Source organism: Phaseolus vulgaris, chromosome 6 (assembly GCF_051622355.1).
Source record: "Phaseolus vulgaris cultivar YP4 chromosome 6, ASM5162235v1, whole genome shotgun sequence".
NCBI classification, from domain to species: domain Eukaryota; kingdom Viridiplantae; phylum Streptophyta; class Magnoliopsida; order Fabales; family Fabaceae; genus Phaseolus; species Phaseolus vulgaris.
In genome coordinates, this window is record NC_143503.1 from 5,453,265 (window position 1) to 5,470,655 (window position 17,391).

A 17,391-nucleotide genomic window follows, 5' to 3' on the forward strand; every position below is an offset into this window, starting at 1 on the left:
TATTTTATAATTTTATTTTGAATAAGAACGATTTATTCCCAAATTTGTGTTAATGTCAAGATTCTAGGCAATAATGGAGATGGTTGGGAAAAAGGATAATATACAAAGCTAAAAAGGGAAATCTAGAACACACCAAGCATTCACCAAAGCTCACCCAAACTCGCCTAAGCTAGACGCCATCAGAGAATCTCGCTCAACCTCGCCCAAGCGAGATTACTTCAGTGACGTTGGGCCTTTTGACGTGAACTCGCCCAGGCGAGCCCATTAATGCCCAAGCGAGAAGTCACTTAAGCCCAAGCAAATTAGGTTAAATATGAGGCTTGAGGCACAACCCTAACAGTCAGTGATTGAGAGGAAAACATCATTTACTGAATTGTAATCCAATTGGAAGAATATAAGGTGTTAGAAAACCCTAGAGGAGGTAGCCTTCAAGAAGAAACATCCAAAATCTTATTTTCTTGTTCTCCCTGCTTGTAACAACCATCATGTGTGGCTAATTCTATCCTTTGGGATTGGAATTAATCTTTTCAAACTCTTATGTATTGAGGTGATATCTAAACATAATATTCTGTTCTTGATTGATGATTGGTATTATTGTTTTGTTTGTAATGCTTGGTTTTCCATGATCTCAAAACTTAAAATTTGATTGGAATGTACTTCTAAGGTTCTGACCCAAACAATAATGCTTAACATATTTGAATGCTAGGAATAGATTTGAAATGTTAATTGCTATCAACGTCTAATCTTAATGATAAGTTGTTTTTATAAATATGCGAGGAATCAATATTTAGGAAGCATGTTAATAATTTTATATGCGACAAATTGATACAAATGATTTTTATACGGGCATCAATATCAATCAAAGGACACAATATTTTCATGCTAATCAAAATACAAAAGAGTGAGAAAGATGAACCCCGATCCCTATTTTTCCAATTGAAGCAACAAACTCTTTGACTTGTTTTCTTATTAATCATTGTCATCATAACAACTCTCAACAAACTTTTATTATTTTTGTTTTATATTTAGTGAATCTTTTACTTGATTATTCAATTGTTCCTTGTGGGTTCGATATTCGTCTTAGGGACAAATAATTACTTCTGACAACGTGGTGCACTTGTTGTAGAAAAGTCATCATTTATACAGTTTAGTGAGGAGCTCCATCGAATTTTCCAATCACTTCGTGTAGAGCCAATCCATTCAGAAGATTGGCTTTCTTCACCATGAAGGAATCCTTTTTCTTAAAGCCTTTCTTAAGCTTCAACTAAATTTGAGGTTTTTGGCTTGGCAGAGATTTGCTTCAAGCTTGACCAAGCGAAGTCGTTTCTTAAACATGAAGCAATTGGTGACTTTTTACGGCAAGTGCACCGCGTTTGTCAGAAGTAATAATTGTCCCTAAGGACGGATATCGATCCCACAAGGAACAGTAAATTATCAAGTACAATATTCGCTAAATATAACAACATAACAATAAAAAGAGTTTAGAAGTGATTGTGTTGGCATTGATCAATAAGAAAACAAACAAAGAATTAGTTGCTTCAATTGGAGAAATAGGGATTAGGTTTCATCTCTTTCACTCTCATGTATTTTGATTAGCATGTTAATATTAAGTTCTTTGATTGAAATTGATGCCCGTAGAAAATTCATTTATATCGATCTCTCGCATATAAAATTCTTAAGAATGTTTCATAAATATCGATCTCTTGCATACTTATAAAAACAACTTAGAAATCACACTCAGACGTTAATGGCAATTAACATTTCAAGTCTATCTCTAGCACTCAAATATGCTAAGTATTGATGTTTAGGTCTGAACCCTAAAAATACCTCTCGGTCAGATTTAAGATTCTCAATTTGTCACGGAAATTTAAAAGTAAAACAACAATACCAATAATCAATCAAGAACCGAATATTAATATATAAAATATCACCTCAATACATAAGAGTTTGAGTAGATTACTTCCAATCCCAAAGGGTAGAATTAGCCACGCATACTTCTAGCACCTTCCATTCTCCCAATTGGGTTACAATTCACTCTATGGTGTTTTCCTCTCAATCTGGCACACTAGAGGTTGAGCCTCTCTAGCTCTCTATTTATCCCTAGTTTTATAGGGTTAGGTAGCTTCTTGTGTCGCTCTAATGGGCTAAATGATAAAACATAAAAAAAGCCCAATCTTTCTTTGAATCTTTTTCCAGTCTGGGACCTTCCATATTTATCTTTTTAGCTCAACTCATTCATCATTCATCTTTAATCCAAATCTCCAATCTTCCTTAGAAATCTGCAATTAACACCAAATTTGGGAATAAAATACTCTTATTCAAATAAAGATCATAAAAAATATAAAAAAGTATAAATTCATAAATTAGGGATTATTTTATATGTAAATTAGCAATAAATCATCATAAGTGCCTATATTTTAATATGAAATATTACTGAAATTAGACATTTATCACTCTCCCCAACTTAGAATCTTGCTTTCCTCAAGCAAAGTAAATGAATATATTTTGAATTTAAATATCAAACAGCTTAATTCAGTAAACAACATATCAAATTAAAAACTTATGATGCTTCTAAATTCAAATATAGAAAAATGTAAACACAATCAACTTCCAGGATCAAATCAAAACAAATAAATGACAATTCATCAAGGAATATCTTCTCATATGCCTCACAGGTAAGTGTTTCTCTCTATTTTCACTGAATCATAACAAATCACGGTTTTTTCATTTCATCTTCAAATCACAAACATATTAGAAACATGAATCTTGAGGTCTTTTCTAGGGTTGTAATGAGGCTAGGCTTTCAAAAAATATTGGTTTTTCTTAGATAACAAAATGCACATCTTAAAGAAGAAGAACATACCTACAATTCAATGATAGAGAATATATATGTTATCTAATTACCACTTTCTTTCGATGCACCTTTTTCCTCACTTTCTTTCTGTCTTTTCATGATTTTCATGATTTTTTTTTCTTTCTTTTCTATTTATTTTTCTTCTTTTGTTTCTCTTTCTTCTTCTTTTTTTCTTTTTTTCAATAATAGGAAAAATTCTTCCTATTTTCAACTTTTTGAACTTTCATAATAAGAACCAACCATTCCCTTTTTTATATGTATTGCATCTATGTTCTCCTTCCTTAGACATGCTAAAGGATAGCAAATTATATCAATAAAGGTTAAGGTGCAATATTAACAAAAAAATTCTTGGCCCAAAGGGGGTGTATATATATATATATAAATGGAATTCTAACAATATATAGGTTGGCTATTTTGCCTTGCCTCCTAATTAACACAAACAAATGCCTCAATCATCTTCATGCTCTTTTATGTTGTAAAAAAAATAAAAATTAAACAACCACAATTGTCAATTCATCAGTAAAATTCTCAAAACTGTTTAAGGTTCACACACTTACTTGGTTTAATTGGCCTCATTCCTTTTTGTCTTGTCATTATCTGTCCTAATCAATCATCCTGATAAATTTTCATGTATCATAATTTTAACTACATTTGAATAGGGATTCAATCATATTTTCTTTTCTAACCCGTGTCTAATTCATCTCACTATTTAATATTTAAACACAAATTCTTTTTTCCACAATTCAAAATTAATATTCTAGTTCTTTTTTATTTGAAAAAAAAATAAACAAGAAAACAAACAAATTAAAAATGAAATTTATTCAAGAAAGATAATTCAAGACTTAAAACTAACAAACTAACAAAACATGAAATTTATTCAAAATAAGCAATAAAAACAAACTAAACAAATAAGCAAATAAACAGAAAAGAAAATAACCAAAAAATTAAATAAAAGAAATAAGACAAAATTCAAATAACTGAAAAGAAAAGAGAATTAGAAAGATAAAACCATATTTTTGCTCAATCCTCTCTTCTTAAGAAGTCATCCAGCTTTTTGTTAAAATCTTTATCTACAATCTTGCTTCATTTGCTAGATTTGCCCCCTGAATAATAGAACCTGTCCCCAGGTCAAAAATACATAACCTGCAAAATGATTAGGAGGCATATAGAATTTTTTTTATATCATTTACTTTTTTATTTTTTATTTTAAATAAAATCAGCAAAGGTAATAAAACAACATAAAACTAAAATGTGGACTGGGTTGCCTCCCAGTAAGCGCTCGTTTAACGTCATCTAGCTTGACGCCCATTTATTTCAAGATGGACAACTCTCTTTGTTGCATCATGTTGTATGCATTCTTCCTCGTTACAAGAACATCTTCAACCACACCAAAAGGATCTTTGAAGGATCTGTCTACCAACTGCATCTTGGTGGGTTGAACCTCCAAATCACCTAAATACAGTGCAACCTTGTCCACAAATAAAGCACTTATAGACACAGGAAGATTAAAACCTCTTAAGTTCTTGGAATTTTGAAACAAGTCCTTTTGAGTCATGACACTGCATCTAGCCTCCAGCTCTCTATTTCTCTCTTCAATATAGCTCCTATTCTTCAGAAATCTCTCAAATGTTGAATCTTGCTTCAGATTTCCTGCAAAATAATTCCTAGGGAGCAATTTATCAAAGAATTTTCTTTCCTTCTCTTTTTTTGAAGGAGGATGAGAATATGATAAATCTTTTTCAAGAACACTTCTCTCCTTATTTTTAATTTTTTCTTTCTCACTTTTCATTTCTCTCTCTAATTCCCCAGTCTCATCTTCTTTTTCAGCTATTACATTATTGCAATGCTCTTTTGGGTTGGTTTGGTTGTCGACTGAAAACTGACCACTTTGTATTTCTTTAAATTGTTTGGCCACTTTTCCCATTTGGATCTCTATATTCTTGATCGTTGTCATGCTATTTTCTTCCATTATCACAAGCTTTGTTAGGGCTTCTTCAACTTTACTCATTCTTTCAAGCATGGATGGATCCTCAACTTCAGGTGAATTGTTCAGATAAGAATAGTGACCATTAGGATGATCACCTCCACAAAAATCACACATGATTGATTGACTCTGGCATTGAGATGAATGCACAACATATAACTGTTGGGGTAATTTAGCCATTTGTGCGGTTAGTTGCCCAATCTGCTGTGTCAGAATTTTATTTTGAGCCAAGAGTGCATCTTCTAACGACCCTTTCTTCTGAGTATTTTGTCTATCATGTTGGGCTTGATAATCAGTTGACACCAATGCAACAATAATCCTTGTTGCTTGTTCTACATCAAGAGCCATCATTGTGCCGCCAGCTGCAGCATCTAGGAGCATCTTGTGACAGATCTGACACCGGTGAGAAATATGCTCAGTTGAGCAATATCTTCAAACCCATGATTTGGACATTTTCTAAGCATCATTTTAAATCTTTCCCATGTCTCACAGAATGATTCATCTGCTCCTTGTCTGAACACAAAAATTTCAGACTTTGCTTTGATGTAGCGAGAAATTGGAAAAAATCTTTGCAAAATTTTTTTCCTCTACATCCTTCCAACTAGTGAGACTCTGATTTGGAAGTGATCTGAGCCAATCCTTAGCCTTTCCTGCTAATGACAAAGAAAACAAGCGCATATAAACATTTTCAAGATCACTTGATTGAAGGCCCATTGTTCCCACCAATTCATAGAATGTAGACAAATGTGAACATGGATCCTCATGATCCATTGCTTTGAATTGATGGGTAATGATGAGAGTGAGAAAATTGAGATTTATTTTCAAGGCCTTAACAGTAGCAGGTATTGCGATACTAGAATAATGCATTGGTCCTTGGTACATGACATAATCTCCAAGTGTCCTCCTAGGAGGTGGTGCTTGTTCTTGTGCCATGTTGCTTTCTTCCTAAAACATATTAGTGGAGAAAAAAAAAACAGAGTACTTTTTTTTCTTTAAAAATAACAAAATAAAATAAATTTGAAGATAAAAATAAAAACAAAATATGCAAAATAAAATAAAAATAAAACAAAACAAAAATAAAAACACTAAAATGACATTAAGAGAAAAATAACAAAAATATAGATAAAATAAAAAACTAAAAACATAATAAAAGAAAACACTAAAACCATGAAATAACGTAATTAAATATAATAAATAAATACTAAGAATAAAATAAAGCTAAAACAAAATAAAACAAAAAATTATAATTATAATCGTAAAAAAGTAACCAACTTACTTAAAATACTACCTAATGTAAAAATAAAAACTAAAACTAGTAATGATAAATAAATAAAACAACTAAATAAAAACTACCTAAACCTAAATAAAACTACGTAACTAAACCTAAAAAGAACTAAAATAAAATATAATAAAATCAAAACAAAATCAAAAGAAATATCAAAATAAATCTGAAAATAAATAGAAACAAATAAAATCAAAATAAGAATTAAAATAATAGCAGCAAATCAGCAAATTAAAATAAAATAAAATAAAAATAAATCTGTTTAAAATAAAATAAAAAGAGTAAATAATATAAACAAAAAATTAAAACAAACCAAAACAATTAAAATATTCACAATATTTAGGAAAATATACTCAACAAATCAAACTTGTTTTCCGGCAACGACGTCAAAAACTTGATGACTTTTTACGGCAAGTGCACCGCGTTTGTCAGAAGTAATAATTGTCCCTAAGGACGGATATCGATCCCACAAGGAACAACAAATTATCAAGTACAATATTCGCTAAATATAGCATCATAACAATAAAAAGAGTTTAGAAGTGATTGTGTTTGTTAGAATGGATAACTTTAAACTAGAGGAGCTCAGTCAAAGATAAAACAGTTTTTCTGCTATGGTCCCAAAACAAATAATCGGTTGTTTCTTTGAATCAATCGGTTGTTTTGGTTCTTAACAGTTCAACCATTTTAAAAACAATTTTCAATCTTTTTCTCAAAACATCTAAGTACAAACAATCGGTTGTTTCGACAAAAGAATTGGTTGTTTTAACTTAGTTTGAAAACATTTTACTTTCACAAAGATTGAGATGCTTATGCTTTAGATTCGATCAAGGGGTGGATTACAATACTCAAACTACCCTAGAACTATACTAAACCAGCACAGCAACACCAAGCACAGCCAAGGCTTCAACATCCTTAAAAGGGTTTGGATTCTTCAAAGCTTGAACACCACTTGGTTCAACAATGTCTCCCTATTTGATGAAGACAAATCCCTGATGCTTGTGTTGTACCTGATTGAATATGAAGCAGTTCCTGCAAGATACAGTTCTTGAACAAAGCATAGAACTTATGATATTTGGTTAGTACAGATAAACAATAATAAACTTCAGAGCTAAATATCAGAAAAATATTACTCATCCAAACTGTTTTAACAACTAAAAAAAAATAGAAACTTAAACACAACATATATCTCCCCCTATTTGTCTTCACAAATAGACAAAGAAAAGAGATCAAACAAGATATTGTTTTGATTACATCAGAATTAAAACAGCAACAACAGAAAGAAAGTAAATTTTAAAAACCAGATATAAGCACAAAAAACAATCGATTGTTTCGATACACCAATCGGTTGTTTTTCCTTCATTCTTCATCATCAGCAAACTGAAGATCAAAGATTTGGTTCTGGACAGCTTCAATTTGTTCATCTAGAGTCATGAATCTTGCATCCATGTTGTCAAACCTGGTGTCAATCCTCTGGAAATTACTAACACAGAGATCATGAAGGCTCCTTTGATTTTAAGCGAAGCTATCAAGCGTATTCATCATTAATCTTTCAAAAGGAGACATGGTTTGCATCCTTTCTTCTTGATTTCCAGCACCAGCACTTGGTCCAGCATCTTGATAATCTTCAGGTGGATCTTCATGTTGAACATCCATATCAGCAGGTTCATCTTGTTCAAGATCAGCAACACCACTAGATGAGGCACCAAGGTCACCATCCTTACTTATCCATTTTCCACCTACTTTGGTAAAACCCATCTTGCTGAGTGATCCATTGTTCAACTCTTGAGTTGACTTGACCAACTCAGAAGTTTCATCTTCAAGGTTCACTTCAAAATAGAGTAGAAATTTAGATACTAAAACAACATATGGATAGTGATAGTCACTTAACCTCATGGCTTTTTGCATGTGCTCTTTGATGATGTGAATCCAATTGATTTTGATCTTCTTCTGTAAGAACAGAATGATTACTCCCCCTTGGAGTTATAATCCAACTCACAATGAGAGCAAGCAATCTTTCATCAAGCTTTAGACCTCCAACCGAGCATGTTCTTACTTAAGCATGTTGATTCTTCAAACAACTCTTGTAGTATTGGATTTTGTTAAAATCCTCCACTACTCCAAGATTTCCTTTGTTGATTCTAAGGCCAGAGAACTTTAGACCAGCAACAACAGTCCATACTTCATGAGTTATTTCCATTTCTACACCTTTCACATGAGAAACTAGATTGTTTCCCTCAAACTTTAGGTTTGTGTAGAATACCCTCACTAAATCTGGATATATGTTTCCCTTCATCTCCAGGAACTTTCTAAGAGATTGATCCTTGAGCAGCCTTCTCACATTATCAAGCTTTTGACTTTTCAGCCAATCAAAGCATACAACCTTGGGGTTGTTTATCTTCTTGATACTTGTTTCATACCTATACTTCTCAATAAGATCATTGTCTCCAGAAAACCAGCCTTCTAGCCTTCCTCCAGACCTTATAGCTCTGGTTTTGACTCTCTTTGAGGTGGGAGGAGTTGATTCCATGATGGCAGAGAATAAAACAGAGAAGAGCTCTCTTCACAAATTTTTGCAAGAGATGTTGCAATTGGTTGTTCTTGTGGAAGAGATCAGCTGCACCAGATTTTATAGCAGAAAAAGAATCAATTAGCATTCAATTTTATTTAGTGGGTACCTGATTTTCAGAGAGAGAGGACTTGACTTTGCTCTGCACAGAAAATGTCAGAAAAAGCTGAGAATCACATGGTCTTCACATGTGATCTTTGACTAGTCATTAAGGCTCTTGAATTTCCAAGATTTTGGAATATTTTCCTTTATGACAGTTGTAACTCCTTTCTGAACGTGATCAGCTTTCAACACAGATTCTTTGACCAAGATTCTCTCTTTGAATTGATCTACAACTGATAGAAATTCAAAATAGCAATTAAAAAAATTTCTTCATAGTGTTGTCAGACCCAAAACAATCGATTGTTTCGAATAAACAATTGGTTGTTTTTCTACAGCAGTTAAAATTGTTTTTGAATTTTAACCATGAGCAGAAAGAGTTCAAAGCAGATGATACTAAGCGTATTAAAAAGATTTTGAACCATGAGAGAGGACTTTTACAACACAAATTAAGAACAAATAAAGGAAAGTCTTATCCTTATGTTAATTCTTCCATGAGCCATGTGCTTTATGATCAAGAAGCCTCTTTTCACTGATGAGGTCTTCTTTTGCATATCATTGATTTAGCTTCAATGACTGTCTTTTTCTTCAAGAACTTGATCAGATGACTCAGTCCCTCCTTTTTCTTTAGTTTTCCTGCATGAAAAGATTTCAAACAACAAGATTTGGTCCCCTTACAAATTTGGGTCCTTTTGGCTTTTCTTTGCAGTTAGAAACTTCACATCCTTTAGGAATCCACTTCATAAAACCTCTTGGAACTGAATATTTCCTTATTTTGCAGAACCTAACAGAGTGGCCTTTCTTCATGCAGTAAAAGCATGTAACAATCGGTTGTTTCGTCTTAACAATCGGTTGTTTTTCTGGCTTTCTTGAAAAACTTTTTGAAAACTTATCTTGTTTGTTTTGTGGATTAAAGCCTAAACCAGCCCTTCCAAAAACACAGTTTTGAGATGCCAAGACATTCTCAAAGTTGGATTTTCCTTTCGAAAGCTTATCCACAGTACTTACAAGATAGTGCACTTTCTTTTCAAGGTTTTCACAATTTTCACAAATAAGAGTATCACACTTGCAAGAAGAGTTTTTGAAATGTATTTCTAATTTTTCAAAATCACTTTTTGCTTTTTCCAGATCTTCTTCAAGTGATTTAACTCTCTTTTCAAGCCAATTGTTAAGATATTTCAATCGGTTGTTTGAAAGAACCAATCTATTAGCTTCATCATGTGTTTCTTGAAAAGATTCAAGTAATTCACTTTAATTTTGTTCATTTAAGGAAGCACATGAACTTACCTCACTTGAGCTGCAAGATTCATCATCATTTTCAGCAACCAAGCAGATGTTTGCTTTCTCATCTTCACTTGATGAAGAACTTGATGATGATATCTCATTTTCATCCCAAGCTATGTAAGCCCTTTTTGTCTTGCCTTTCTTTTCCTTATAACTGGGCTTTTTCTCCTTGCTTTTGTTTGGACAATCTGCCTTTATATGACCTTGCTCACCACAACCAAAACAAGTATAGTTATTGGAATTAAAATCATTGGATTTCTTGTTTCCATACCTATCTTTGTTGTTGTCTTTGTTGCGGTTTCTCTTTAGCAATTTGCTGAACTTTCTTGACAGCAAGCTAAGGTTTTCCTCATCACTTTCATCACTGGAATCTTGTTTCCCTTTGTGCTTGGATGCTTTTAAGGCTAGGCTCCTTGTGTGCTTATCTTCACTCTCTTGAACATTGAGTCTATTCATCTCTAACTCATGTTCCCTAAGCTTTCCAAACAAAGAAGCAACACTTAATGATGTTAGATCTTTAGATTCAGAAATAGCAGTTACCTTTGGTTGCCATGCTCTATCAAGACATTTCAAGATCTTGATGTTCAGCTCTTCTTTATCAAAGGTCTTGTCAAGGCTCATAAGGTGATTGATGATGTGCGTGAATCTTTTCTGCACCTCAGCAATTGTTTCTCCTTTAAGCATTCTAAACATCTCATACTCTTGGATTAGAGCATGCTTTCTAGCTCTTTTCACCTCATTTGTTCCTTCATGAGTGACTTCCAAGGTGTCCCACATTTCTTTTGATGATTTGCATTGCGAGACCCTGAAAAACTCATCAGAATTTAAAGCATAGGTTATAATATTTTTGGCAATGCAATTGAATTTGGCCTTTTTGCTTTCTGCATCAGTCCATTGAGACCATGGTTTCTCAATGACAGATCCATCTTTTTCAAACTTTGGGACAAAAGGACCATTTTCAATTGCACCCCAAATTCCTTTGTCAAGAGATTCCATAAATATTTTCATTCTTACTTTCCAAAATTGGTAGTTCAGACCACAAAACAAAGGTGGTCTGTTAATTGAAGCACCTTCCCCAAAAAGTAGTCTATCAGCCATTAAAAAAGGTTTTTAGGATCAACTTGAATAACTTTCAAGAACCAAGCTCTTGATTCCAATTGTTAGAATGGATGACTTTAAACTAGAGGGGGGTGAATTGTTTAAAGAGGATTTTCGCAAACTTTTAAAACAAGAATGAATTTATCTCAGGAAACAATTGATAAGAAATTCAGTTTACCAAAAACAGCAAACAAAACAGCACAACCAGAAAAACAATCGGTTGTTTCACAGAAACAATCGGTTGTTTCACATAAACAATTGGTTATTTATACCAGCAAACAACAAATAAAATTGAATTTAAAGAGTTAAGGATAGAGAGATTGCACATAGATGTTTATACTGGTTCACTCCAAACCCAGAGCTACATCCAGTCTTCTCAGAAACCCTGAGGAAATCCACTAAGCAATCATAACTTGATCACTTACACAATAACCAAGAGAATGACCTTGAACACCTCAAGACACATACTTTTCTTGGCCAACACACCAACACCAAGATTGCTGATCTTGATCCCCTCAAGAACACACAGCCAATCTCAGCAAACACAGAAACGAAACTTGTTTCAAAAGGTACAAGGATTAAACTTGTTACAGAAGATACTCTGAATTCAATACAAGCAGAATCCTATTCCACAAACTTTGATCAATCACAAACTTTCAGCAATCTCAGCTCTTTGAAAAACTCAAAAACTCTTAAAAACTTGTCAAAGATTGATTCTCAAATCTGTTTTTCTGAATTTATTCAAAGATGTAGTTTATTATCAAATCTTAACAAACTCTTAAATTGCATTAAAAGATTGGTCAAAGCATTTAATGACTGGAGCGTAAACAGTTAAATCATTTAAAGCTCAGTCAAAGATAAAATAGTTTTTCTGTTATGGTCCCAAAACAAACAATCGGTTGTTTCTTTGAATCAATCAGTTGTTTTGGTTCTGAAAAGTTCAACCATTTTAAAAACAGTTTTCAATCTTTTTCTCAAAACATCTAAGTACAAACAATCGGTTGTTTCGACAAAAGAATCGGTTGTTTTAACTTAGTTTGAAAACATTTTACTTTCACAAAGATTGAGATGCTTATGCTTTAGATTCGATCAAGGGGTGCATTACAATACTCAAACTACCCTAGAACTATACTAAACCAGCACAACAACACCAAGCACAGCCAAGGCTTCAACATCCTTAAAAGGGTTTGGATTCTTCAAAGCTTGAACACCACTTGGTTCAACAGTGTTGGCATTGATCAATAAGAAAACGAACAAAGAATTAGTTGCTTCAATTGGAAAAATAGGGATTAGGTTTCATCTCTTTCACTCTCATGTATTTTGATTAGTATGTTAATATTAAGTTCTTTGATTGAAATTGATGCCCGTAGAAAATTCATTTATATCGATCTCTCGCATATAAAATTCTTAAGAATGTTTCATAAATATCGATCTCTCGCATACTTATAAAAACAACTTAGAAATCACACTCAGACGTTAATGGCAATTAACATTTCAAGTCTATCTCTAGCACTCAAATATGTTAAGTATTGATGTTTAGGTCTGAACCCTAAAAATACCTCTCGGTCTGATTTAAGATTCTCAATTTGTCACGGAAAGTTAAAAGTAAAACAACAATACCAATAATCAATCAAGAACCGAATATTAATATATAAAATATCACCTCAATACATAAGAGTTTGAGTATATTACTTCCAATCCCAAAGGGTAGAATTAGTCACGCATACTTCTAGCACCTTCCATTCTCCCAATTGGGTTACAATTCACTCTATGGTGTTTTCCTCTCAATCGGGCACACTAGGGTTGAGCCTCTCTAGCCCTCTATTTATCCCTAGTTTTCTAGGGTTAGGTAGCTTCCTGTGTTGCGCTAATGGGCTAAATGATAAAACATAAAAAAAGCTCAATCTTTCTTTGAATCTTTTTCCAGTCTGGGACCTTCCATTTTTATCTTTTTAGCTCAAATCATTCATCTTTAATCCAAATCTCCAATCTTCCTTAGAAATCTGCAATTAACACCAAATTTGAGAATAAAATACTCTTATTCAAATAAAGATCATAAAAAATATAAAAAAGTATAAATTCATAAATTAAGGATTATTTTATATGTAAATTAGTAATAAATCCTCATAAGTGCCTATATTTTAATATGAAATATTACTGAAATTAGACACTTATCAACAATCTTGGGTTTTGGATTCGCTCTAAGCCAAGCTTAGGCAAATGAGCTTTTCCTTTTCCTTGAAGAAACCTTTTGGTTTTAGTTAGCTCCAAGCCTCTCTCGAACGAATTTGGATTCTTTTTCTTCATGAAGGACTTTTTTTTCTCAACGTCTCACAAATTCATTAAGCCTTCTAAAATCTATAAATATGATTCATCTTTGGCCTTAGTCCTTTCATCACATGTTTTTGTTATCAATGTTCTTGAGCTATTCGTTTTTTTGCTCTTTGATGCTAATCTGCATAGCTTAGGATACATGTGTTGAGAAAATTGGTCAATTGTCTGATCCTTTGTTTTGTTTATTGTTTTCATCCTTTTTCTACAAGTTTACTTCAATTTTCGCTTATCTTCATATTCTTTTGGGTCAAGCACATTCTTTTTGTGATATTTTCATGTAAAACATTTATTATGCTTGCCATATTTGATATGAAATTTAGGAACATTTGACACTTATCAACCATCCAACCCAACTAGATTTGTGGTTAAACAACTACAAACCAATATGATTAAAACAAAACAAGTAAAGGCCAATAAAGAGGCATGGCTTCATTTCTCAAGATTTAGTCTAATCACGACCTAATCACCCTTAGGCCGAAGTGAGAAAAACCAAGAAATGGATTTTACGGGATTTCTAGAAATTTATTATGTTACCAAAAGTATGAAGAGTTGAAGATTCTTGTCATTACTGTTGAAGAAGAGCTTTGATGACTCCAAATCTCCATGGATTGCTTGAAGGCTGATTGTAGCTTAGTTGGGTGTGTTCTGGGGTAGTTTGAATTTGTTAATTCACTCTTAGTTTGAATCCAAAAGCTGGTTTAATTCAAATCTTTTTAAAATAGTGTTTTATGAAGAAGCAGAAAAACAACCATCTATTTTACGTTTCAATCGGTTGTTTCATACTTAAGGTTTTTGAAACTGGTTTTGGCATATTTGAATTTGGTTGACTTTGTTGTCAAACCAATTCAATCGGTTGTTTCGACAAAACAACCGACTGTTTTTTTAACTGCCTTAACAAAATTCTATTAAGTTTGTCTTTAAATGTTTTCAAACTGATTTGTCTTTAATAATAAATGCTTTTAACTGCTAATTGGAGTATAAATGTTCTGTTATACGCTCATAGCAAAAAAGTTACAGGATCAGTTTTTGAAATCAAGTTTTCTCCAAGATTGCTTAAGGCTTTGGATATTTTCTCTAAGAGTGAAGTAGGACTTGCTGTGTACTTTGATTTGATTTGTACCTGGTGTGATCAATCCTATTTCTTCCTTCAATTGTATTTCTGCAAGAACTTGTGTTCACAGAGTCAGAGGGTGTTCTGATCTATGGTGTGATTGTGTGTGCCAAAGGAAGTGTGTATTCTTGAGGGGATCAAGATCACTTCTTTGGTGGTTGTGTGTTTGTAATCTGGTTTTTGATTACTTAGCAGATACCCAGAGGTTTTTGGAACTGGATGTAGCTCTTGGTATAAGAGTGAATCAGTATAAAATTGCCTATGTGATTCTTTCTCTCCCTTAACTCTTGTATATATGTTTTTAGTTGTTTTTATACACTGTTGATAAAAACAACCAGTTGAATCGCAAAAACAACCGGTTGAACCGCAAAAACAACCGGTTGAATTTCTGGAATTCAACTAAAATTGTTTTCTATCTTGCATTCTTTGATTCCTTTAGCTGTGATTCTTCTTTGACTCTCTTCATACCTTCAAAACTAAAACATTTGAATACAAAATTCACCCCCCTCTTGTTTAAGGCCTACAATGTTGGGTTCAATAGTGTCAAAGTTCAAGAGGGGGGGGGGGGGGTGAATTGACCTTTTAAAAGTTTCGCGCAGAATCAGATTTTATCACAGTACACAGAAAATAAATCGATTTATTTGGCAATGAACAGATTTATTTTGACACTGTTTATGTTTAAAAAACATTTATATCAGCCAAGTAATTCTTGAGGTTATGCAGATTAATTTGCAAACCACACACACACTGATTTTAAAGAGAAAATTGTGAACAACTAAAAATAGTGACCTTCAATTTTTAAGCAAGTGATAAATGTTCAATTATTAGCTCGTCAATCAATTGGGTAACCTATCACAGTTTATTTTTTATGCAGTAAGGGTGTTTTTGCAAAACATGTGAAAAACAGTTTCAGAAAATTTGTGCTTGCTCTTATCACATGGTCAGGGGTTAAGAGGTGAGTTATCCAGCAAAAAGCCTACTCTTAAACAACCTCTAAACTATACCTAAGACATTCTTAAAGCAAATGTGCATACACATGAAATTTACAAAAAAGGCTTCATCAAACACATGTCTTGAAGGGGCAGCAACCATCTTCAACAATCTCCCCCTGTTTGATGGAGACAAATCCCTATAGCTCTGTTGCTTTAAGAACCTGTACTGCACCAAATACCAAACCAGAAAATTGAAACATTGCATAACATGTGAATCAGTTTCAAGGTGCAAAATGTAACTTCCTGTTTTACCTAGCTTCACTTAGCATGGTGAGCTATTTTTCTCCCCTTTTGGATTCATCAAACATCATTTAAGCATAGAGAAAGATAAAACAGAAGCACAACCATAACAGTCCAGAAAACAAAGACAAATTGTTCAACAATACAGAATTAAAAACTGATAAAAGAAAGCATGGAAAGCAAGATACTTCTAATCTTTGTAATATAACTCTGCAAGCTGCAACTGAACTCCTTCAATTTGATCATCAAGGTGTTGAAACCTTGCTTGAGTTGTCTCAAAATATGCTCTTTGTTCTGCTGTCATGGCATCAAGGCGATACATAACTTGCCTTTCAAACATAGATAATGGTTCACCTCTGTACTCTGGGGTTTGATAGGCAACAATAGCATTCTAATGAGTTGCAACAACTTCTTCATGCACTGATTGGGGAGCAGGTGAATCTCCTCTGATTTCTACAGATGGAGAGCTTGTCCTTTGACTTCCAGCATGACCAGCAGATGGCTCTTGCCCGTAGGAGTGATGGATAACATAACATGAGTGTTCTGCAGCTTGAACCGTGTCATCTTCCATGGGAACAACCTCATCTCCATCTTCATTGTTGAGGTTTGAGGCTCCATGTTCTTCTTGAGGATTCTTACCTTTGAGAATCATCCCGTTGTCCTCCCCTTTATGAAACCCCATTTTTGTGAGAGTTGAGTTATCAATCTCACTCACAGGTTTGATGGTTTCATTTCGCTCATTGGAAGTGTCAATGCCAAAGTAGTCAATCAATTTTGAAACAAGTATAGCATAAGGAAAGCGATAATCAGCTAATCTTTTGGATTTCAATATATGCTCATTGATGATATACACCCAGTTAACCTTGATCAGATTCATGATGCAGTATAAAAGGATTAAATCCTCTTCATGTAAAACATCATGATTTGTACATCTAGGGATGAGCTACCATGTTATGATGTAGGCAACAAGTCGTGGTGTTTGGTTCAGATTACCTGCATGGAATCTGCTTATGCTCTAGGCAGGGTTCCTCATACAATTTCTGTAATGCTGAAGTTTGTTGAACTCTTGAATCCCACTTGTGTTCCCTTTTCCAACTTTTAGACCAGAATATTTGATTCCAGCCACTGAATTCCAGACTTCACTAGTGACCTTCATTTTGATTCCTTTCACATAGGATACAATGTTCTTTCCATCCAAGGTTAGATTTGTGTAAAGCACTTTAACTAAATCAGGGTACACATTACCAGTTAATTCCAGCAGCTTTTTCAGTTTCTGGTGCTTCAGTGCAGACCTTGTTTCAACCAATTTCTCAGATTTCAGCCAGTTGAAATCCAACACCTTGGGTATGTTAATATGTTTTCTGCTCATCTCGTGAATGTAGGTATTGATACCCTCTTCATCTCCAGCGAACCAACCTTCTAGCACCCCTTGAAATGTGTTTTGCCTGTGCTAGTTTTTCTTTTTCTGTCTTGAAGAGGAAGCCATGGTTGAACCAGAATTTTCTTGTGTTTCAAATGGTGAGAGCCGAAAATGGGCAACCAATGTG

General features: G+C 33.5%; 1 pseudogene; it reads left to right on the forward strand.

The window, feature by feature from the left end:
* The first annotated feature begins 5,273 nt into the window (after nt 1-5,273).
* LOC150026283 (small nucleolar RNA R71) lies at nt 5,274-5,379 on the forward strand (annotated as a pseudogene).
* The last annotated feature ends 12,012 nt before the right edge of the window (nt 5,380-17,391 follow it).